The sequence below is a fragment of the Puma concolor genome, chromosome E2 (genome assembly GCF_028749965.1).
Source record: "Puma concolor isolate L17-30 chromosome E2, mPumCon1.1.hap2, whole genome shotgun sequence".
NCBI lineage: Eukaryota > Metazoa > Chordata > Mammalia > Carnivora > Felidae > Puma > Puma concolor.
Genome location: NC_141681.1, coordinates 32771697 through 32794703, shown reverse-complemented (window position 1 = coordinate 32794703; position 23007 = coordinate 32771697). Strand labels below are relative to the sequence as shown.

The 23007-nt window shown below is 45.3% G+C and overlaps 1 long non-coding RNA gene across 2 annotated transcripts in view; it reads left to right on the top strand.

Moving 5' to 3' along the window:
• LOC147573471 (uncharacterized) overlaps positions 1-23007 on the top strand; it is a 73870-nt gene that overhangs the window by 31288 nt on the left and 19575 nt on the right. The window lies entirely within an intron of this gene.

Sequence of the window (23007 nt, the reverse complement as noted above, 5' to 3'; positions counted from 1 at the left end):
ACTCATAGTATACTCAGCATACACCCCATGGCCCTCCATTTCCTACGTTGCCTCCAGAGCACTTGTTTTGAAATGCAAATCTAGTTTTCCTACTCTTTAGTTTAAAACAGTAATCCTTAACGGGGTTTCCCAGGTCTTGTATGCCAACCATGCTGTCCTCTCTGTGTCCACCCAGCCAAGTCTTCTTTCAGACTCTAGAATGCCATCATTACCTTCCTGCCACCAAGATTTTTCCATGCTGTGTCCTTGGCCTAAATGCCCTTCCCACCCATACCCCTGGACCTCATTAACATTTATTCCTCATCAGACCAGGGCAAAGTGCCTTTCATAGCCCTTTATTGTAGTTGAAATTCTACATTTGTGTCATCATTATTTCCTTAGTGTATGCCTCTCCTAACATGGTAAGAGCTCCATAAGGATAAGGACTGTATTTTTCTTCTCTTCCTTTTCAACATTGCATCAGGAGTACAGAACAGAGTGCCTGCCACGTAGTAAGTGCTTAATATGTATGCATGTATGTTTTGTACGATCCCTCCAACGTGAAGCTGTGACATCAAAGCAGGTTGCCTTAACTCAAAAAACAACTTGTACATTGAAGAAAAACAAAGGACCACAGTTTTTGATAATAACATTTTCCCAAGGTAATTCTACCAAAGAATAATGGATTCTGGTCAGGGCACCATCCCATCGCCTTGGGCAGATAGGAGTTGGAGGCTTGATATAGAAAAATGAGCAGACAGGCCCTGTTCTCTAGTACCTTCCAGGGTGAATATCATACTGGCAAGGGTTTAGGACTTATGGAAGCAGAATTTATAAAAGGCACACCTATTGCCCACATCTGGGAGAATCTTGGCTGAGCACGGTAGGAACTCTCTGGAAGGCACATGGTGCCCTCATTGCCCATTGAGGGTGTCATTAGGACTTTCCACAAACATCCTCGTTCTCTTCTCTTGGGAATATGAAATGAGGTGTGACCACGTATCTTCCTTTGTCTAATAAAATATAACCTGTTGATATGCTTGTCATGTCCAGCAGAAACTTAAACAGCCAGTGCATGATTCTTCCTGTGACTGTCATGGAAACATTCGTCAAGTGGAACCTCTTGTCAACCTAAATCCCTGGGTCGCCGTGATGAGCAGAGTCCTCCTGCCAACCTGTGGGGGGACTTGTACTGGGGAAAAAAGCCTTTGTTATGTTAAGCCACTGAAATTTGGGGACCTACACCATGTAAGTGACCCACCCCACCAGTCCTGCCAATATCACTGCTCAGATTGGAAGGCCATGTTGAGGGAAGAGATGGAAGAAGAAGAATGTGAGAATCACACACACACACACACACACACACACACACACACACTTCACAGTTTCCTTCTAGCCCTCTACTTCCTTTACATTGGCCACAGCAACCATACAAATACCTACCCCAATCCTTGTCGCCACAAAGTGAGAATCCAAAAATACTTCTGTAACCTAATGCCTCTCCTCCCTGCTTCTGCCATTTCATTCCACATCCCTAGTTAGGAAATACACATATTTTGCAAGATATAAACCGATTTATTAAGAGTCACGGTGTTTCCATAAATCTCTTATTTATACCTTACTACATTTTCCAAATTTTCTGTAATTAACACTTTCATAATTCCAAACCAAAAACAAACAAACATCACCCATTAAAAAAAAAAAATAGACAAGCTGACTTGTCGATACTCAGTTGCCAAGGCCAACTTCAGGACATAAAACCAACTACAGCCACAAGGAAAACCACACCACAGGGAAGAATAGACAAACTCTTGTCCCTAACACTCCCAATTGGCTATAAGATCATGTCACCAACAGGAAACCAGAGAACAAGTTTACAATATTTTTTCACGGGGTTGAGCTACTGGCAACATTCTGTTAAGTTCCTTCCACTCTTCTCCAGTACGTCCATTTAATGGAGGGTGTTTCCACTGGGGGAGATTAAAAGCTGAAAATATTAGACCAGTCTGACCCCAACTATAGAACAAATTATTTTTCCTATTTCTTCAGGTGCAGGGCTTGGCGTTAAACTGATATAATAATAGTTGCCTGGAGGGTCTTTCAGATTCTGTGAATTCTATGGGACACACTGGCTCTAGCTGTGTATTTGGAAGAATACCATCCCTTAGTTGGAAACCAGAGCGGCCGACATCTCAGCATAGGGACACTGACAAGAAATACCTCATAGTAGTCCAGAGCACTTTTTAAGATCTGTTGCTTTTTTTCCCCTTAAGTGTCTTCCCATCCCTTGCGTTCCTCATTCCTCCCATTAGCACTGTTTCACAAGTAAGGCAAGCCTAATTCCTGATTTACAGGTGAGGAGCCGGAGGCCTAAAGGAATATAAATGGTTCATCTAAATAAGAATAACAAGTCCACAGCAAAGGAGGCTCAGGAACTCAGGGACTACCCACATGCCAGATATTTGACCCCTGTGAACTCCGTGGGCTTTGATGCCCATGACAATCACATTATTCTCCTCCAAGTAAACCGAGTAAACTGAGGCTGAATTGAATTGAATTGGAAATGGAGCCGCAGCCGCTCGGCAAAGGAATCTCAAACCCAGACCAGTCTTCCTCCAGAGTCCATATTCTTTACACATGCCGGATCCCACAGGAGAGCACACTCATATTGATTTTAGTGGCTGACATTGTGAAGATGAGCAGTGGATATTTTCACAGCCTATATCAGTCCTGCAAATTAAGCCACAAGGACCAAAGAAGAAATGCCATCTATAAAGGTTGACATGGGGGGTGGGGGGGGGGAAGACACAGGACTTCTACTTAGCCAGTATTATTATGCCTAGGTTTATTTAGTTGGTTTATTTCAAGGCAGGCTCCAGATTATGCGAAGTAGAAAAGGCTACAAGAAAGGAAGTTGGGGTTAAGTTGGGAGACAACAAGTGAGTGGGTGGGGAAGAGTTGATACGCGTCTGTTGGTTTGTTTGTACCCTGAAGGTTTGGGGTGGAGAAAGAGAGCTGATGTAAAAAGTTGGAAACTTTGAGCAAGGGAAAAGGGCTACCAAATTGAGGCCTGGTGCTTGGCAAAATTCTATAACCCTGTGCAATGGGGTAGGAGACGGCCCATGGGTACACAGGCCTGAAGCGGCGTGTGTTGGGATAGGAAAAGCTGGTTGTGATGGAGACTGCTGGAAGGCCATCCAATGTGTCCCCTCCTCCTTTCACAGGCATAGAATTGCCACAGGGCTTCCAGATGCTCCTCAGGACCACACTTTCCAGACCCCCCCCCCCTTGTGGCTCGTTGGCCAGGTGACAAAGTTTTCACCTGTGGAACGTGCCAGGAAGTCATGTGTCTGGTTATGGAAATACTGGGCATGCTTCCTCTCCATTTTCTTCTTCCCACTGGCTGGAACCTGAGTATCATGGCAACCCAGCTTCCACCCTGAGATGATGACAAGGCTGTGGGTGTCAAGGAGAAATGACCTGACAGGAGCCTGGATCCGTGCATGCCTATGTGGAAACAGGGCTTGCCTGCCTAACCAGACTACTCACGTGGGGCCTGGTACGGGAGAGAGAAATAAACCCCTTTGTTCTTTACATCTCTTGTATTGTTAGATCTCTTTGTTATAGCAGCAAAACCTTACCCTGATTAATACAGCAAACAGATGTAGGGCATGCAGAGCTTTGCTCATCTTAAGCGTCCACGTTATCCTCCAGAAATGGACCAGATAGTCGTAAACAATACTCTAAACCATAGACTTTGTTCTAAGAGAAATTTACGCTCATGCATCAAATCACATGAACCTAAAATCATTTCTTGATAAAAAAAATTCCAGCCTAGTTTTGACCTAACAAATAGGCAATTGGTAAAAAATCCATTTTGTTTTAAAAAGCTGTTGGGGGTGCCTGGGTGGCTCAGTCGGTTAAGCGTCCGACTTCGGCTCAGGTCATGATCTCACAGTTGGTCGGTTCGATCGAGTCCCACGTTGGACTCTGTGCTGACAGCCCAGAGCCTGAAGCCTGCTTCAGATTCTGTGTCTCCCTCTATCTCTTCCCCTCCCCTACTCGTGCTGTCTCTCTCTCTCTCTCAAAAATAAATGGATATTAAAAAAAAGTTGCTTTGTTCTCACCATCTCCTCTATGACCACTTTTGTCATGCTACATTGTGTTAAAATGCCACCATGTAAGACAGAGGGTGGACTGTCTTGAGAATTTCATCACTTGCCATTTTTTGTGTGTGAAAATAGCAGTCTGAACCACAAGTTGAAGCTAAGTTTTACTTATCTTACTGTTACTCTGTAATAAATCCATTTTGTCGATCGATTTCTTGAAAAAATACTTATGAAAAATAAAAGCATAAGATCAGTTTCTTAAAAAAATGCGTGCAGACATACAGTCATAAAATGCCTAGAGGTCAAAAAGATGTATCTATTTTCAAATCTGTATCCATTTTTCTGTGTTCTATCACAGGTATGTTTTCTCACTCCCTCTCTCTCCTTAACTTGTCACCGTCTCTTGAAGGTTCTGAAAAGAGGGCTACAAATGTGTTTAAAGTCCCTGGGACACAAAATGATTGCAACAGTAAGCATTTAAAATTCACATTTGCAAGGTGAACATCTGGAATGCATTCAAAAGAGGGAAAAATTATGAAATGAGAGCGTTATTAATAGCTAACATACTGGAAGACATGAATCAATGGTCAACCTGTTTCCTAAATTCTTTTTGGGGCAGGAAAAAAAAAAAAAAGTCTTGGGAAAATGCCCAAGACTGCCGAATATACCACTACCCTGGAAGGAAATATGATTTACAACATCACCTTTCGGAGGTAAACTTCTTCATTTCTTTAAATGCTAATAACGTCTGCACTCTCTTCTTTCCTCCTACTTTACATGTTGCTGAGGGAAGATCTTTGTAGTTAACGAGGAGTTCTTTGTTCGCCAGCAAAGTGGGATTTTCACACTTGTGCTTTGCGGTGGCGAGCCTCAGCCCTGCAGGTTATTTTTGTAATAATTAATAAAATATCACACTTCTTGGCTTTCTTGCCCCTGCCCAGGGACTGGTTTGCTGCCACCTTTCTGGGTGCTGTTTTAGGAAGCAGAGTGATTACCTGATGATGGAGCTTGGGGAAGAAGGCATAAGAAAGTCCTTGTGTCCCAGCCGAGTGCTTGCTCAGTGACAGCTTCATTGAAGGGTGATTCCAATGGATCCCCAGATGGGTAGTGTGGTGGTATTTATAGGGCCTGGTGTTGACACACTCAAAACACTATTTTATTAAGAGAAAAAATAGTCCTCTATTACTCTTATTTTAGGTGTAAGGAAAAGGAAGTCAGTTGCAATGAATCTGGCAAATGTGTCTCCAACTCAACAGAAAAAGCAAAGGGACACTTTGGGGACTAGAAGAGTCATTCGCATGTTTAACAAATCCTGAGTGTCACCCAGACACTGACACTATTTTGGCACTGGTGACACGGCAATGAAAGAAAGGGACAAGCACTATTAAAAAAAAAATGAAAGAGGCAACAAATTCAGAGTTTGGGGAAAGAAATCTTCAGGTGTCCAGGCTGGAGTCATCCTGAGGACCCGATCACCTTGTTGACACCCCAGGAAATCTAAGAACAGCGCTCAGAACTCTTCATATCCTATCTCACAGGGAGCCAAACCCACCCACCACTAAGTCTGCACCTGAATGCTCACTATGAGCCAGACGTTATACTCAATGCCCTGTGTGCTTTACTTCTTTATCCTTCTTCACAATCCCACAAGTTAGGTGCTATCAATATCCTCGCTTTACCAACGAGGAAACAGAGGGAGAATGTGCTAACGGTAACTTCACCCAGTGCCATCTGATGTATAACTGAAAAGCCCCATATGAGAACACAGGCACTCAGGTTTCTGAGCTCATCGTTGTAACTACGATTTGTCTTGTTCTACCTCTCCAATGTCCTCGGCTCTCGAGCAGCAGGTCAACCCCCAGGGAACCACGCATTTTCATTTCCCTGCATGCATTGTCTTCTGCTAAGTCTTAGAAAACTTTTCCTATGGAAACAGTAGAGAAAGCCTCCCACTAGAACCCATATCTAAGAAAGTATATGGGACTGAGGTCCCACACAGGTCCTCTGGTTATCTTGCCTTCTGAGATGACGCAAACCTCCAAAGGAACCCATGCGTGATCCAGCACGTAGACTAATGAATGAGCAAAACACGAGTCTGCAGGTGACATTAAACACGAGAGAAGGTTCTGCCCCAAAACGTGACATGAGCAAACGAAATACATGCTTGTCATTTGACTGATTAAATTTAAATAAATACTTGTTCAATCCGAGCTGCTTGGGAACCCCCAGTACAGGTCTTCAAGTGGCTTTTGATTTTATTTATTTATTTATTTATTTATTTTTTCAACGTTTATTTATATTTTGGGACAAAGAGAGACAGAGCATGAACGGGGGAGGGGCAGAGAGAGAGGGAGACACAGAATCAGAAAGAGGCTCCAGGCTCTGAGCCATCAGCCCAGAGCCTGACGCGGGGCTCGAACTCACGGACTGTGAGATCGTGACCTGGCTGAAGTCGGACGCTTAACCGACTGCGCCACCCAGGCGCCCCAAGTGGCTTTTGATTTTAAAGAGAGAAGACAGGGGCACCTGGGTGATTCAGTCGATTAAGCGTCCAACCCTTGGTTTCAGCTCAGCTCATGATCTCATGGTTCACGGGTTCAAGCCCCGCATCAGGCTCTGCACTGACGGTGCAACACAACACATACTCTTTCTCTCTCAGATAAAGAAACTTAAAAAAAGAACAAAGAGAGAAGACATACTACAATAAAAACAGGACCTCCGCCATCTGGTATTTCATACACCTTTCCTTAATGGTTTCTTTTTTTTTTTTCAACGTTTATTTATTTTTGAGACAGAGAGAGACAGAGCATGAATGGGGGGAGGGTCAGAGAGAGAGGGAGACACAGAATCGGAAGCAGGCTCCAGGCTCCAAACTGTCAGCACAGAGCCCGACGTGGGGCTCGAACTCGTGAACCACGAGATCATGACCTTAGCCGAAGTGGGACGCTTAACCGACTGAGCCACCCGGTGCCCCATCCCTTAATGGTTTCAAAACCTTTTGAAAAGCAAACACCTTGGAAGGAAGGAAGGAAGGAAGGAAGGAAGGAAGGAAGGAAGGAAAGCAATGCTTATTAGCACTCGACCCACGGGGAAACTGAGGAAACAGAGAATGTGCATCACTAAAGACATGTCAGAAGTCAGGCTCCTGACTCCTTTCATCAGCATCCTTGCTCAATAACGAAATCTCCTAAGGGGATACGCCCTTTTGTCAGCCACACTGCAAAAGCACTCAGCACGCCAGCTTCGGGTCTTCCGGGAGCAAGGGTGACCACACACAGCACTCTGTCGCACCACCGCCTGCACCGCGCCCAAGCCCGGAATAAAGCAAATCTCGGCAACAGTGCCTGCCACTCGCCACCACACCGCGGTGCTGCCTGAAGACGCTGCACCAGTGCTGGCAGCTCGGGCAGCTCGACTTTTATCATTCGCTCCCATTAATGTACTTGGCAATCACACAGAAGAGCTTTTAAATCTAATGGCTCAGACCATAACAAAGTAGAAATATAGGAGCATTTTCAGAATGATGGGGCCATGACCCTTTTAGGTATGCCAGGCTGCCTTATCCCAGGCACAGACTTCAAGTCTGTCCCCCCTGCCCAAGGTCCGCCCTAGGGGGCTCGTAAGAGGAGACTGCATGCAGCCAGACGTTTCTCCAAAGGAGCATGTAAATTCGCACCAGTGTTGTGTGCACCTGCGTGTGCGCACACACAGATCTCGCTGGCCAAAATTAAGACGGGCCATCTGGTAGGTAGGTAGTCAGGTTAAATACAACTAAACTGCAGGGGTGGCTCAGTTGGTTAAGCATCCAGTTCTGGGTTTGGGCTCAGGTCATGATCTCGCATTCTTGAGTTCCAGCCCCACATCAGGCTCTGTGCTGAGAGCACCAAGGCTGCTTGGGATTCTCTCTCTCTCCCTCTTTCTCTCCCTATCCCTCCCCCTCTCTTCGCCCCTCCTGTGTTTCTGTCTCAAAGTAAATAAACTTTTTTTTTTTTTAAAGGCTCAACTTCAGGCTGTGAGTCACAATAGAGAGGGTTTCAAGGGACTTCCTTTGTGTTCTGAATTCTTCTCAAAGGTGCTAAAACCTCTCTCACCCTCCACGCGTTAGTGACCAAGCAGTTTCTTTCCCAGACTGAAAAGAGATGTAGATTTTAGGCAACTAAGTTCGTGGAGGAAATCTAGACTTTCTTTCAGCGAGTTTTGAATGTTAGGAAATCGTGTGTGTGTGTGTGTTTAAGTAGAAGTTAGAATGTCTATCATAGGAAAAATTAAGGAAATACTTTCAAGGTTCTGCTTATTTATTGAGGCATTTTCTTTCTTAAATTACCCGCATACTCCATTTCCAGGTGATACCATCATTGGTCTTCTTATCAGTGTCAATAATTCCATTTGGCAGGCAGCAGCTAATTCTTTTCATGTGCTAATGATTAATCAGACAAGCCTATTTACTAATGTATCAGAATGCATTAGAAACATAAGGTAATGGTGGACAGAACATCAATTCAGATATAAATGAACTACATTTACATTGGATACCTATTGACTTATGTCACAGAATGAAGTAGAAAATGCAATTTGCTTGTAAACCATTAAAATGAATGAAAATAGAATTTCAAACTCCATCTTCAAACATAACTTTATTGACTTGGCTGTGAGCCTTAAGGGAGTGTCTAAGTAAGTTTAAAATATATAAATAACCCACTAATTCATTTGGCCATAAAAGAGTTAGTGTCTCCACCAACTCAACGCCATGGAATGCACGTACGTTGGAAGTGGTACAAGAGAGAGGCCACAGAGCAGTGTGAGGACTTTACATTTTTCACGTAGGGGTTGCTGAGTTAACTCTCCTCTAATCGGTTTTGTTCCCAAGTCCCACATCTGCACATGTCCCAGGGGCATTGGTCCACATCCTAGTAAGCAAAAATTTCAGATTAAGCCCTTTTTGAGAGAGAGAGAGAGACAGAGAGACAGAGACAGAGAAGGCGCGGTACAGGGAGCCAGGTCAGATAAAGTGATACTCGTAAGCGTAATACAGGCTAAAATACTGGGGGCCGGGGCGCCTGGGTGGCGCAGTCGGTTAAGCGTCCGACTTCAGCCAGGTCACGATCTCGCGGTCCGGGAGTTCGAGCCCCGCGTCGTCGGGCTCTGGGCTGATGGCTCAGAGCCTGGAGCCTGTTTCCGATTCTGTGTCTCCCTCTCTCTCTGCCCCTCCCCCGTTCATGCTCTGTCTCTCTCTGCCCCAAAAATAAATAAACGTTGAATAAAATACTGGGGGCCAAGCTTTAGGTGCCTACGCTGGCTGAAAGGAGATGGCGTAAAATACTTAGAGAAAGAAGCAGTTTTGTGATTGCAAAAAACTAAAATAGCTACACCTCTGAGGTGCTTTTTTTTCCTTTTTTATCTGGATGTGGAGCCTGAAATAGACAAGACTTCTCGACTCCGAGCGTCTCAAGTATACAGAAACAGAATAGGCATGAGGAAATTGGAGCTGCTCGAAGAAATATAATTAAATCCCCAGCTATTGTTTGTATGTATGACAGCTCAGATGTAGCCAAATGACCAACGGCTGCCTTTGAACTGGCGGCTTGGGCAATTGTTGCGGTTCTGGAAAACCAGGCTCGGCTCAAAGAAGATGCGGGAGGGCATTTTAAGGGAAACCCTGACCCACCTGATGTTCCTTTCTTTCGGAGCCGTCCTTCTCAGACTAAAAGGTGAGGTGCTAATGAAATGTGATGTGCACCGGGGGGAACAGCGTTCTCCAAGAGCATATTCCCAAAAAGTCAGTCACAAGAGAGAGAGGTTTGTTGATAAAGAATTTCACGATCAAATAGATTTTGGAAATTCACATTAGCTTCTCTCTCCAACCACTTGGAGACTCACAGGACACCTGACCATGTTTAAAGCTCCAAAAAGTCCTGCAGTGAAGTAGCCTTTTAAAATTTCAGCCTCTCTCGGGGCGCCTGGGTGGCTCAGTCGGTTGAGCATCCGACTTTGGTTCAGGTCATGATCACACAGTTCATGAGTTTGAGCCCCGCACTGGGCTCTGTGCTGACAGCTCAGAGCCTGGAGCCTGCTTCAGATTCTGCGTCTCCCTCTCTCTCTCTGCCCCTCCTCTGCTTTCTCTCTCTCTCTCTCTCTCTCTCTCTCTCTCTCTCTCTTTCTCAAAAATAATAAACATAAAAAATTTTACAGAAAACTTCAGCCTCTCTCAAGCTTAATTAAGGGTAAGAATATCTCCTTCTCATAACAAAGATTTAGTGTTCCATAGAGCAGAGGTTTGGAAATATTAACGGCGATAAAAACAACACTGAGAAAATTAAATAAAATATGTTATGCTAAGTAAATCTATTTTTTTCCTGAAGAAAAATAGAAAGCATGTCTCGCCGTTATTATTTTTCAAGAAAGAACACTTCTAGAGGATTTCACTCTTTCCTTAAGCCCCAGCGAAGGAAGATCTGCTACATCTGAATCCAATGTTTCCTTTTCTGGTGCTTGGGTCCTGGCTCCTTATAAATGCCGGACACACCTTGCATCGAGGGGCATATGCCAGAGTGGGCACAGGACTAGGTGTCCCCCACCAAGAAAAAAACAACCTTCGACCCCCGTTCACCCCTTCGACAGGACCTTGTGCTGGTATGCTGCAGTTGCCAAGGAAGGAATTCCTAACAGCTTTGCTTGTGTCCAAAGAAGAATATAAAAGCCCCTCCAGTTTATTCCCAACATTTACTCCGTCAAGAAATGGTCCGGAAGAGAAACTGTAGCTAAGCTGACTTTTGTTAATAATGGAACGATTTTGAAAGTGCAGCTTTGATCAAGGGGAAAATTTTCCAGAATTTGACAACCTTTTTTTCCATTCCCTCTGGTACAGACTCCATTTTTTTCCCCCCCAAAACTGTCTAATGCTGTTTCTTAGGTGGTGTTCAATAGAAACCAGTCTATAATGCAATGCACTCTCTTTATGTGATGTTTAGATATGAGATTGATCTCAGTGGACACCCTGGAGTTCTGAAAGTAGGATTATTGGATTTTGTGGCTTTCTCAGATGTCGAAGATCTTTAAACAGTGTCTTGCAAAGTTGCTACATCCCGCCTGTCTGTGAAACACTTATGAACTCATCAAAGAAGGTAGACTCCATGTTAATTAGACACGGTGGGTGAAGGGGGAGGGCGCGCCAGAAGCCGACTTCCTCCCACCATCGAGTTAGTTAAGTGCCAGGACCACGTGTACTTTTATACCTTGAAAAGAAAAATAAGTTCATCCGTCTCCAGATCAATAGGGCCTTAACAGGAAGATTGCTGACACAGGATGGAACTCACAGTTCAGAACAGCAGCAGGGGACAAAAGACGTGGCTGTAAAAGCAGAAATTTGGCAGCCATGTTATATCTCAAGGTTCCTTGAGAAGATTTTCAATAGGTGTGGATTTCAGCTGAATCGGATGGGCAGCAGCAGCATGAGAGCCGGGCCTCATGGCCTGTGGCTCACATTTGAGCAACACAGGGTAATTAGGACACGGTATATTTCCCGTGACTTTAAAAGTGCCACGGGTGGCCATTGCGGAAAGGACGCTGTCGTGGCCCCCGTGCTCCCCTGTTTTGTCACCGCTCTGAAGCCCCAGTGTCAGGCATCAGGATTGTCTGGAAGCAAACCGGACAGTACTCCAGAGGAAAAGAGGAGGGATTCTCAGGACACAATGCCTGGAAAGTGATGCTCTAGAAGCCCAGGCCTGGATCTTACCCCTGTAATCAAACACTGGCTCTACTCCACAGGTTTTAAGCCAATGGGTACTGTATCAACCAATTCATACATGCATACAGGAAAAAGAATTGATGGATTTTTCTCAGTTCAAGTTTTGCCTCCCATAATTTTTCTAAACTGTTGGCACTTGTATTCACGTGTTTATATTCAAATATAGTATAAAATCCCATTGGACCTGGCACAAGATTGCACGGCCTTATTTCCCAGGTATATACATGTAACATGGATTTACTGACCACCGTCTCGGCTTTGGAGGTAGACGAGATGGCTGAGATGGTTCAACTGGTCCCACTCAAGAACTGGCGCTGAAGGGTTTCTTTCTAACACCACTACCACAAAGTGAGACGCTACTACAAGCCTATTACAATGACCCACATCCAGAAGGCTGACAACACCAAATGCTGGTAAGGACGTGGAGTGACAGGAACTCTCATTTATAGCTGGTTAGATCGTATAATGGTACAGCCACTTTGGAAGACAGTTGGGATATGTCTTACAAAAATTAAACACACTCTTGCTATATGATCCGGCCATCTTGCTCCTTGGTATTTACCCAAAGCGGTTGAAAACTGATGTCAACACAACAACCTGTACATGATATTTATAGCAGCTTGATTCATAATTGCCCAAACTTGGAAGCAACCAAGGTTTCCTTCAGGAGTTGAATGGATAAACAAGCTGTAGTATATCCAGACAATGGGATTTTTTTTTTCAGCACTAAAAGAAATCAGTTATTGAGCCATGAAAAGACAAAGAGGAACCTTCAATATATATATTGCTAAGTGAAAGAAACCAATTTGAAAAGGCCAGGAACCATATGATTCTAACTATTTGACATTCTGGAAAAAGACAGTTAAAAGATCAGTTGTTGCCACGGGTTGGGGGCAGAAATACACGGGACAGGCAGAGCACAGAGGATTTTTATGGCAGTGAAAATAGTCTCCGTTACACTAAAAGGATGGATCCATTCTCTCGTACATTTGTCCAAACCCACAGAATGCCCCACACCCACAGTGAACTCTAATGTAGACAATGGACTCCTGGTGATCATGATGTGTCTAGTGATCATGATGTGTTAATATAGGTTCATTGATTGTCACAAATGTCTCACTCTGGTGGGCAATGTTGATAATGAGAAAGATTATGCATCTATGGTAGTAAGATGTATATGGGAAATCTCTGCACTTTTTCCTCAACTTTGCTGTGAGCCTAAAACTGTTCTTAAAAAATGAACTCTTAAAAAAAAAACCTTGGGGCGCCTGGGTGGCTCAGTCGGTTAAGCGTCCGACTTCGGCTCAGGTCATGATCTCACGGTCCGTGAGTTCAAGCCCCGCATCGGGCTCTGTGCTGACCACTCAGAGCCTGGAGCCTGTTTCGGATTCTGTGTCTCCGTCTCTCTCTGACTCTCCCCTGTTCATGCTCTGTCTCTCTCTGTCTCAAAAATAAATGAACGTTAAAAAAAAAAAAACCCTCAAAACAAAACCCACAACACCACCCTGTGGGTGTCCATGGTGCATATCTTCTGCCTCACATGTAAGGAAGTGTCCCATGGTATTGAAATGGGGGTTGGTCACATGGGATAAGTTGGATGGGAACTGTGGGCCAGTCACCCCACAGCATACTGACTGGATTAAAGGGGCTCATCCAATGGGAAGGGCAGCCACTCTAGATCCCCAGGGCAGGTTCTGTGTTACACTCAGCTAAGTAGGGGCTGGGCTCCTGCAGAGACAGAAGAAGCCTCCATTCGCCTCTCAAGAGCAAACCACAAACAAGGCCTTTGGCAGAGGCCGAGGAACCTTTGGATGTTGGCTCTGCCCTGCCCCACAGGCTCCCTCCATTCAGAGCCCACTCTAAAGCCCACCAAACTCTTTCCTTCTTTACCTCCCGGCCACCTTTTCCCTTCCCAAAGTCCAGGGCTTTCGTGGATTCCTTGCTTAATAAGCATTCCCCAGATCTACGCTCAAATGATACTTGTGGATCTTCCCCTCACCCTGCAGCCCAAGCTTTGAGAATGTAAAAACCAATACAAGAATCCTCCTTTCTTTCTCTCCGTTGTGTTTGGCTCACCCTTCCCTTGAACGGCAACCACAGAAATGCCTGGACGACTGAACAGAAGGGCTACAAGGGAGAAGGAAACGGCCCATGTGTCCTCAAACACATGATTCTTTCAACTTCTAAAATGTCATGACGTTCCACAAAATGTCCCATGACTTCTAGAGACTATGGCCACGCAACATGCTTAAAATGACCCAAATAGTCTCAAGACAGTGTTCTTTTAGTTGGACATGGAGAACTTAGCTGAGTCCCTGAGGTTGGGGTGAGTGGGACAATACTGGGGGCACCCAGAAAGTGCAGGGCAAAGAGCTGTAAGAGGGGGCTTTGAACCACTGCCCCCAATACACACACAGAGGGACACACGGACACAGACTCACGTGCACTTCATCCCAAAATATGGTAGTCTATACATGACTGCGCATTCACCACAGCCATCTCTTTCTAAGCAAGGAAAGAGACCAAAGCCTCTATGCCACAGTGCCAGACACAGTAGTAGCTTTAAGATTAAAATTTATCGAGACTGATGTATCGCTTAAGAACTGTGTGACCTCAGGAAAATCCTTATTTATTTGTTTGTTTATTTATTTATTTATTTATTTATTTATTTATTTAGAGAGAATTCCAAGCAGACTCTATGCCCAGTGCAGAGCCCAACTCGGGACTCAATCCCATGACCCTGGGATCATAACCTGAGCCAAAATCAAGAGTCAGACGCTCAACCGACCGAGCCACCCAGATCCCCAGATCCCTTTTATTTCGGAACCTCAGTCTTCTTATCTGTTGCGTAGAGATCAGAATCTCTCCTTGCTGCTAATCTCATGTTAGCATTTTACGTAAGATCATGAACATATACATGTGTTAGAAGCTGTAACTCCCCAAGGTTCTGTGTGGGGAGGAGAAATTAGAAAAAAAAAAAAGAAACAAAAAACCTCCCAAGTTTGGGGAAACAGTAAGAGATGGAAAGGAAGGCAGCATATCCAAGGGTGTGTGAATAGAAAGGATCTCTTGTAGCTCACTTCCCCCACCCTTATCTCCAGATGGGGTATCATCTCCCAGCATCCCCCACACTCACAGAAACCTGGATCTGGGTGAGGGATAAGGGGAAGGATAGTGCCTTCAGCAAAGCCACTCCGTCTAGAGGCCATGCCCTAGCAGGAAGTAGAAAAATAAGTTTAAATCTGCTCTCTGGATGGTTTTTGGCACTGTCTCATTCCTAGCAGGTAGAATTTACGTTAGCTACGTGCTTAGCAAAAGCCTCAACTTGCTGTGCATGGCATCCATACTTTTCCAAACGTGATTCACAGATATCAGAAGCATCGAGGAGGATGTTTGCATGGGGAGTTCTAGGATCGACCCCCAGTGGCAGGGTCTGCAGCCCAGAAGTCAGCATCTCAAGCGATGGTGCAAAATAAAACAGGGAGACGCGAAATATGAGGCTGGGGGTGGTGATAATGGTCACCACAGTCGTAAGAGTTCAAATGAGTTAAAGTTCTTTTTACGTGTCCGACACTATCCTGAGTGCCTTGCATGTATTCATGTACGAATGCCCTCAGTCATGCTATGAAGTAAGTACTGTGATTGTCTCCAATTGACAGAGGCAAAAACAGAGCTCATGGAAACAAGTGACTTCCGGAAGGTCACACAGGGAATAGGTACGCAGGCTGAGGCCAGATCCTGGGCTCTCCGTGCGCGTACATGCAATCACACTTATAGGCAACGTACAACAGAAAGGATGTTTCTGTACAGAAACATACAACATACAGAAACATACAACAGAAAGGATGTGTGTTCAACATACAGCAGAAAGGATGGACGGTGTCCCCGTCCATCAGCAGGCTATACCCCGACCCCGGTTATATTGGGGCAAAATCAGCAGCTTCCTGAGTAAAGATCCCTCAGCGTCTACAATCCCCAGAGCCAGAAAACCCCTCTTTCTGACTCCATTGTGTCTTGCTGCTTGAGATGCATTTGTGATGTTTAATTTATATCCCGTGATCATAAAGCGATTGCATCACTAAAAAGGCTGTGAGGTTGATTTATACGATAGTCGCCTGTGTCTGTTAATTAGAGAAATATCATTTGGCTTTCCACAGAAGAAAAACAATAAATTATAGAGGGGGGAGGGAGGGGCAGTCATCCCCCAAATCTAGGCCAGTTACTCCCCTTGAATCTTATTTATGACCCTAACCAATTTTCCATTCACACCAGCAACCTTTGGAAAAACAAACTATCACTTGGGTTGAGAAGGAAGGAACAGCAGAAGAAGAGTGGGCAAACACCCGTAGAAGTAGGCTTCGTACATGTACGGGTGCACATGAGGACTCATACACAAAGCCGTGATCCAGACAGAGAGGTCAGCTCACCCAGAGTGTTCTTCCTCTGACCTCCCCCCCACCCCCCGCCCCCATCTCATCCACTCTGAACACGAACATCACTGTCTCTGAAGCAGGACTCCTCCAGCGCAACCAACAAATCACTTGCAACAGGAAGGGATTGCCTCTGCGGGATCAGTGGCCCAATATTTTCTACATAGTGGACCGTGTGCCTGGACAGGAACTTTTTCTCCAATAATTGTTAATTGATCTTGTTTATGCCCAAAGGGGAGTACAAAGAAAGATGTGTAGTTTTCCATTTGTTCAGTCGTTCTCTCATTCAACAAACGTGAACAGGTAGCTGCTACATGGTAAGTCTTGTGTTAGGAGTGGGCATCCAGGGGTCAGCAGCGATGGTCACAGTGCCAGACCTCACAGAGCTTACTCTCTAATGGGGGAGATGACAGGAATCAGCTACAGGCTACATGTTATCAAAGAAAAACACAAGGGATCATGAGAGGCTTCCTTAAAGAAATACTAACTTTGAGTTAAATATCAGAGATGAGTTAATTTGGTTCAGAGGGAGAGAAAAGCATTCCGGAAAGAAAGAACAGCATATTCAAAAGCTGGGAGGGAGCAGGACGAATCCAAAGGGTTGAACGGTACTCAGTGTGACCCACTAGGAGGAAATAGGGCTGGAGAGGCTGGAGCCAGACCACGCAAGGTTCTTAACCCAGGGTTCAGAAGCGGTTTTTATCCCCAAAGCGGAGAGAAGCCACTGTAAGGTTTTAAACTAGGGCGGGCCGGAGGGTGTGGTATGATCAGATCTGCATGTTGAAAAGATCACTATTTTATACCTTGAAAAGACTTGGGGTTTCATCAGATGAAAAGGGCTGCAAAATTAGGCTTGGGCAAGCAGTCCCCGGGGGGCGGGGGGTGTGAAACATTCTGAAATGTCATGGCACATGGTTGGAATGAGCCCGTCTTCTTCCCAGCCCCCCACACCGGGACCACCTGTTGTGCCCATCAACATTCACACACGGAAGTGTCTGTCTTGGAACTGGCAGAAGGTCCAAGTGGAGAGGGAGGAAGACAGGGTGATGGGGGGGGGGGGATGCCACAGCATCTGTGCCCAGCCCACTCCAACCCTGGGTGAGACCCCATGCCATGAGAGAAGCAAGAGCTGGAAGCCAGTAGAGCAGAGGCTGGTGCAGCCCACGCCCTCTGATCCTTTCCCTTTTTTCTCACAAAAGTCTTCCTGTGACCACTCAAGTGAAGGCAATCCTCAATAGGTCTCCCCGTCTCCATGGTGAGATGGCTGGATGGATTTAATCACTTCTTCATTAGTTGCGTCTAGACTAGAAGGAGGGCAGAAGTCTTCTCCGTGTTCCGCTCTTCATTAGTACCACACAGCATGGTCCCTGCCACATAGTAGGTGCTCAAAAGGCACTTATACAATGAATGGATGCTGGATGAACTATGACTTCCGCAGCGTCAGAGGACGTTAACTTTCCAGAACACAATAAAGCAGGCTAAAGAAAAATAAAGAAGTTAGGGTAAGGAAGATAATCGGTGATGGGTGATTTTATTTGAGGGTGGCCAGGGAAGCCCTTTCTGATTTTTGAATAGATACTTGAAGGAAAGGAGGGAAGGAGCCATAAAGATATTTGGGGAAGAAGCATCCCAGGCAAAAGAAGGGACAACAAATTGCTGTAATTCCTGAGTGAGTTACGGTTGGTTCCCATTTCTTTTCTTTCCTGAAGATGTGGAACGATGGGATCGTCACCCCCTGAGTTTAAGACCCTCTGCACAGATCTGAGTAGGACTTCCTCAAGCTTTATCGGCTGGGACACCTTCAAGCAACCTCACCGTTAAGATTTCTGGAAAGGGGAACCAGAGACAGAGAGAAAAAAAATGGAAGATGTCAAGTTGAGCTGTTGCCGTCAGACTGTTATCAGAGGACAGGGGAGGCACCCCCATTGCAGCACTGGAAGGGGTTCCAGAAAATGTGTAGGTAGCAGGTTAGGGTACCGCCATGGTAGCCAAGAAACAAGTACTTTTTGTAACCACCTACTAGGAAGTTCCCTTGCCATGGGGACTGGGGGTCAAGGAGAAAAGAGGAGTTCTGACACATGGAGGTGTCACCCACTCACCTGAACCCATGAAAATTTCTGATGTAGGGTGGTAGGCATGAAAAACAACACAGTGAAAGAAAACATCCAGTCCACCTGGAAAGCCCTCCAAGACAGAGACGGAATACTCTGGGACTCAACCCTTCCCCAAATGACACTCTCTTGATGTCCCAGACCATGTATCCCAGGGCACAGCCCCTCACTGTCTCCTGTGGTCCCACTGGGCAACTTTCAATTCCTGGGATTCGCCCTGCTACCTCCCAACACATATTGTTTCTTCTTTCTGGAATGCTCTTCCCCCTGCCTTAGTCAAGTTGACACGTCCTTAATATTATACCACATCTTCCAACGCCTCCATTTTGTGTGATTTCAAAAACAATATAAGGCAATTATGTAAAATGACCTGATATTAAAAGCTCTATAAAAAGTCCGAGCAAAAACTTCCAGCTTCGGTACATAACAGGAGAGAGAATTTTAGGTGTTTCAGCAGTGGTTACACAGTAAGTACTAATCACCTACAGTAGGCAAAGCACTAGGCACTGAAGCAGAGGAGTGAAGAATTCTCATGTGGTTATGACTTAACTCCCAACTTCACTGGCTGTAGGATTTGTGATATTTGGGTCTACAGCCCAGCTCCAACCTGGCTTCTCGTAAAAGGCCTTTCTTGGGGCTCTCGGATGGTGGTTCAGTCAGTTGAGCATCTGGCTGTGGCTTAGGTCACGATCTCGCTGTTCATGGGTTCAAACCCCACATTGGGTTTGCTGCTGTCAGTGCGGAGCCCGCTTCCGATCCTCTGTCCCCCTCTCTCCGCTTCTCTTCCACTCATGCTGTCTCTCAAAATGAAACAAGCATTTTAAAAAAAAAGAAGAAAAGAAAAGGCCCTTCTGTCCAAAGCCCCAGGGCTGTGTTCTTGTTTTAATGAAGGCACTGCTTCTGACCCAAGTGAGGGGAAACAAAAGGATCAGAAAGTGCCCTCCAAATGTGTGTGCATGTGTATACACAAGCAGTAACACTCACCTAAAATTCTCAGTTTTCCCATTAATTTTGCAACTTTGCCTTTTGGTCCCGTTTTGTAGCATAAAGATGGCCTCAGAAAGTAAAGAAATAGGCACCTTTGTAATGCATCTGGGATATTCTATCTATTTCTACTTTTCAATCAAATTTTTATGCTTTTGAATAACAGAAATTATTCTGTCAGTGAGAGGGCCCGTCCTAGAAATAATTTGCTATTGGTTGAATTGTGTTCCTCAAAAATGTTGAAAATTCATATGCTGAAGTCCTAACCCCTAGCGCCTCAGAAGGTGACAGAATTTGGAGACGGGACCTTTATTTTTTTTATTTTTATTTTTTTTTAAATTTTTTTTTTCAACGTTTATTTATTTTTGGGACAGAGAGAGACACAGCATGAACGGGGGAGGGGCAGAGAGAGAGGGAGACACAGAATCGGAAACAGGCTCCAGGCTCTGAGCCATCAGCCCAGAGCCCGACGCGGGGCTCGAACCCACGGACCGCGAGATCGTGACCTGGCTGAAGTCGGACGCTTAACCGACTGCGCCACCCAGGCGCCCCAAGAGACGGGACCTTTAAAGAGGTGGTATGGGTGAGGGTGTTAGGATGGGCCCTGATCCAATCGGAATCGTATCCTTGTAAGAGGAGAAGATTAGGACACAGGCACAATAGAGGGAAGACTGTGTGAGGGCACAGGGAGAGAGAGGAGGCCGTCTGCACACCAAGGAGAGAGGCCTCACAAAAGACCAACGCTGTCGTGGACTTCCAGCCTCAGGAACTGTGAGAAAATGAGTCTCTGTCCTTTACACTACAGAGTCTGTGGTACCTTGTTATGGTGGCCCTAGCAAACTACCTACAACTCTCTTCTATCCCTGTGTGGATGTCATAACCCAGGCCCCTGAGGTTGAGACCAAAAATATGAAATTCATCCCACTTCACCTGAGGGTGAAGCAATCTCAGAAGCTTTGTCTGCTGATACGACACATCGGGAAAGTCTTAGGGTCCTCTGATTTCTCGCTAGGGGCTGAAACCCACCCCACCACTAAGAACCCCTTCTTTGAGAAATACCCTTGACCTCATTCCTCTTCCTTCTGCGTCTTCTTGGAACACCCATGAGACATGCCTTGCTGTGGTTCTCCACTGGAAATGCACAGAAAAATAATCTTGTTAAATTATACTCATCAAACATTTCCATACGTGTTCTACTTCCAATCCCCTGAATTAAATCTCAGGAACCCTAGATAGGGAAACACACACACACACACACACACACACACACACAACATGATATAATTGGAGAGACAACGGACAAGCAGGTATCTCACATGGCATTTATTTTGTAACACACAACTAGGTCTTAATATAGCACAGTTTTGTATTATTCATTCTCCCATTCAAGAAATTCATTGTGAATTTCTCAGGTTTCAAGCCACATGGGAACCTGTTAAGCCTCTTCCTCAGCACTTGGTGCTCTGCATACAACAGGCAGTTATTACTTGCATGGTCACTGCTTAAACACCCACAATACTATATCCTAGTGTGTATGATGCTGGAAGTTGTTTTCTGACTTTTTATAGAGCTTTTATATCAGGTCACTTTACAAAAGTGTATTATATTGTTTTTTAAGGTTGAACAAAATGGAAATCTGACAGTTGTGGTAGACCGTCACTTGGGTGGTTCCCAATGAACCCCTCCTCCCAATAGTCACACCTTTGTGGAGCCCCTTCCCAGGATGACTCTGGCTTAGCCATGTGACCAGCTTTGGTTCCTGAAAAATAACAAGATGACACAAGCAGAGGCCTGATAAACTCAGGGACCAGCGCAACAGAAATACAATGTGAGCCACAGACATAACTTCCGATTTTATGGCAGCCACATTAAAAAACAAAAGTGAAAGAAACAGATGAAGTCAATTTTAGTAGTATATTTTATGTAACCCCATATATCTAAAATATTATTCAAAAATGTGATCAATATTGAAAAAAGGTCCTAGGGACATTTTTCCTTCTATTTTTCAGAGTAAGTTTGCAAACTTAGTGTGTGTTTTGCCCTTAAAGCACATCTTGATTCAGACTAACCTTCAAGTGCCCTGTAGGCACATGTGGCTGGTGCCTACTCTATTGGGCAGTGCAAGCTTGGACATTGGGACTTGTCTGCTTAGAACATTTGCTGTTAGGCTGCTCCCTCTGGGTTCCCAGCTGCCATGCTGTCGAAAGTCCAGCCCAGGGGGGAAGAGGACGCGTGAGGTAGAAACCAGACACGGTGGATAGCCCCCGCTGAGCTCCTCGCAGACAGCCAGCATTCCAATTTGCCGTCCGTGGGAGTAAGCCATCTGAGAGGTGGACCCTCCAGCCACTTAGGAGCCATTCCAGCTGAGGCCACATGGAGCAGAGACGAGCTCTCCCTTTGGCGTGCTGCCTAAATAACAGAATCCTGGGCAAGCGCATAGTTGTCGCTGTTTTAAGCCATCAGATTACGTTATGTGGTGATTTGTTAAGTAGCCCTGACTAGATATCCAGACCTGAAGTTATCAAAGATACCAGCTAATGGAGCATCAGTGACTTTCTTCTGTCCCTCGGGCGTGCATTCGCTGTCACTTTGCCTCTCCTGCATGCTCATGGAGTCCTCTCCATGAATGCACAGCGTGCATTCGCTGTCACTTTGCCTCTCCTGCATGCTCAGTTGGAGTCAATGGAAGACGCAGGAGAAGTAAAAGCCTCGGTCACCATCTGCACGGACTTTATAGGCAAACTCAGAAGTTCCTGCTAGGCTGCAATCCAAGCTCTGCCGCTCTATCAGTCTGCTCGAACTGCTAGCATAACATATCACAGACTGGGAAGCTTAAACAACAGAAGTTGATTTTCTCCAAATTCTGGAGGCCAGAAGCTCAGGATCAAGGCCAGCAAATTTGGTTTCCGATGAGAAATCTTCCTAACTTGCAGACAGGTGCCTTCTCGCCGGGCCTTCCCATGGCCTATCCTCTGTGTGCACATGGAGAGAAAGAGGGCTGTCCGGGTGTCTCTGTCTTATAATGACCAGTCCTATTGGATCGGGGCCCCATCCTTATGACCTTCTCTAACGTCAGTTACCTCCATAAAGGTCCTGTCTCCGAGTCTAGTCACACTGGGGTTTGGGCTTCAAAATACGAACTGAGGGGCGGGGCACAACTGAGTCCATAGCAGCCACTAACCTTCCATGTGGTCTTAGCCAATTCAGTTCACCTCTCTGAGTCATTCTATTGCTACACCCTTTCTCTTAAGTATGATATGAGGAGTAGAGATTAGAGACCTGGAAGAGAGGATGGAGAAATCATAAAATATCATGGAGGCTACCCTGGCCTTCTTTCCATCTTTGTGTATTCTGAGAACCAGTAAACGAGGCTGAGTAACACAACGACTGAATGAACAAATAACAAAAAAAAAAAAAAAAAAAAAATCAGAACTCATGAGTGGGGGAGAAAAATTATCATGACACGTGAAAGAACGAAGGAAGGAATTTTGCCTACACCCAAGGATTCCTGCTGGACGTATGATGGAATCAATTCCAGCAAGTGACGAGGAGAAGGTAAGGAGGGCTGGTATTCTGGGTGCACCTACCAGGTTCCAAGGAACGTGTAAAATCTATATTTTAATATGTATACGTTCGTATAATTATTGCAG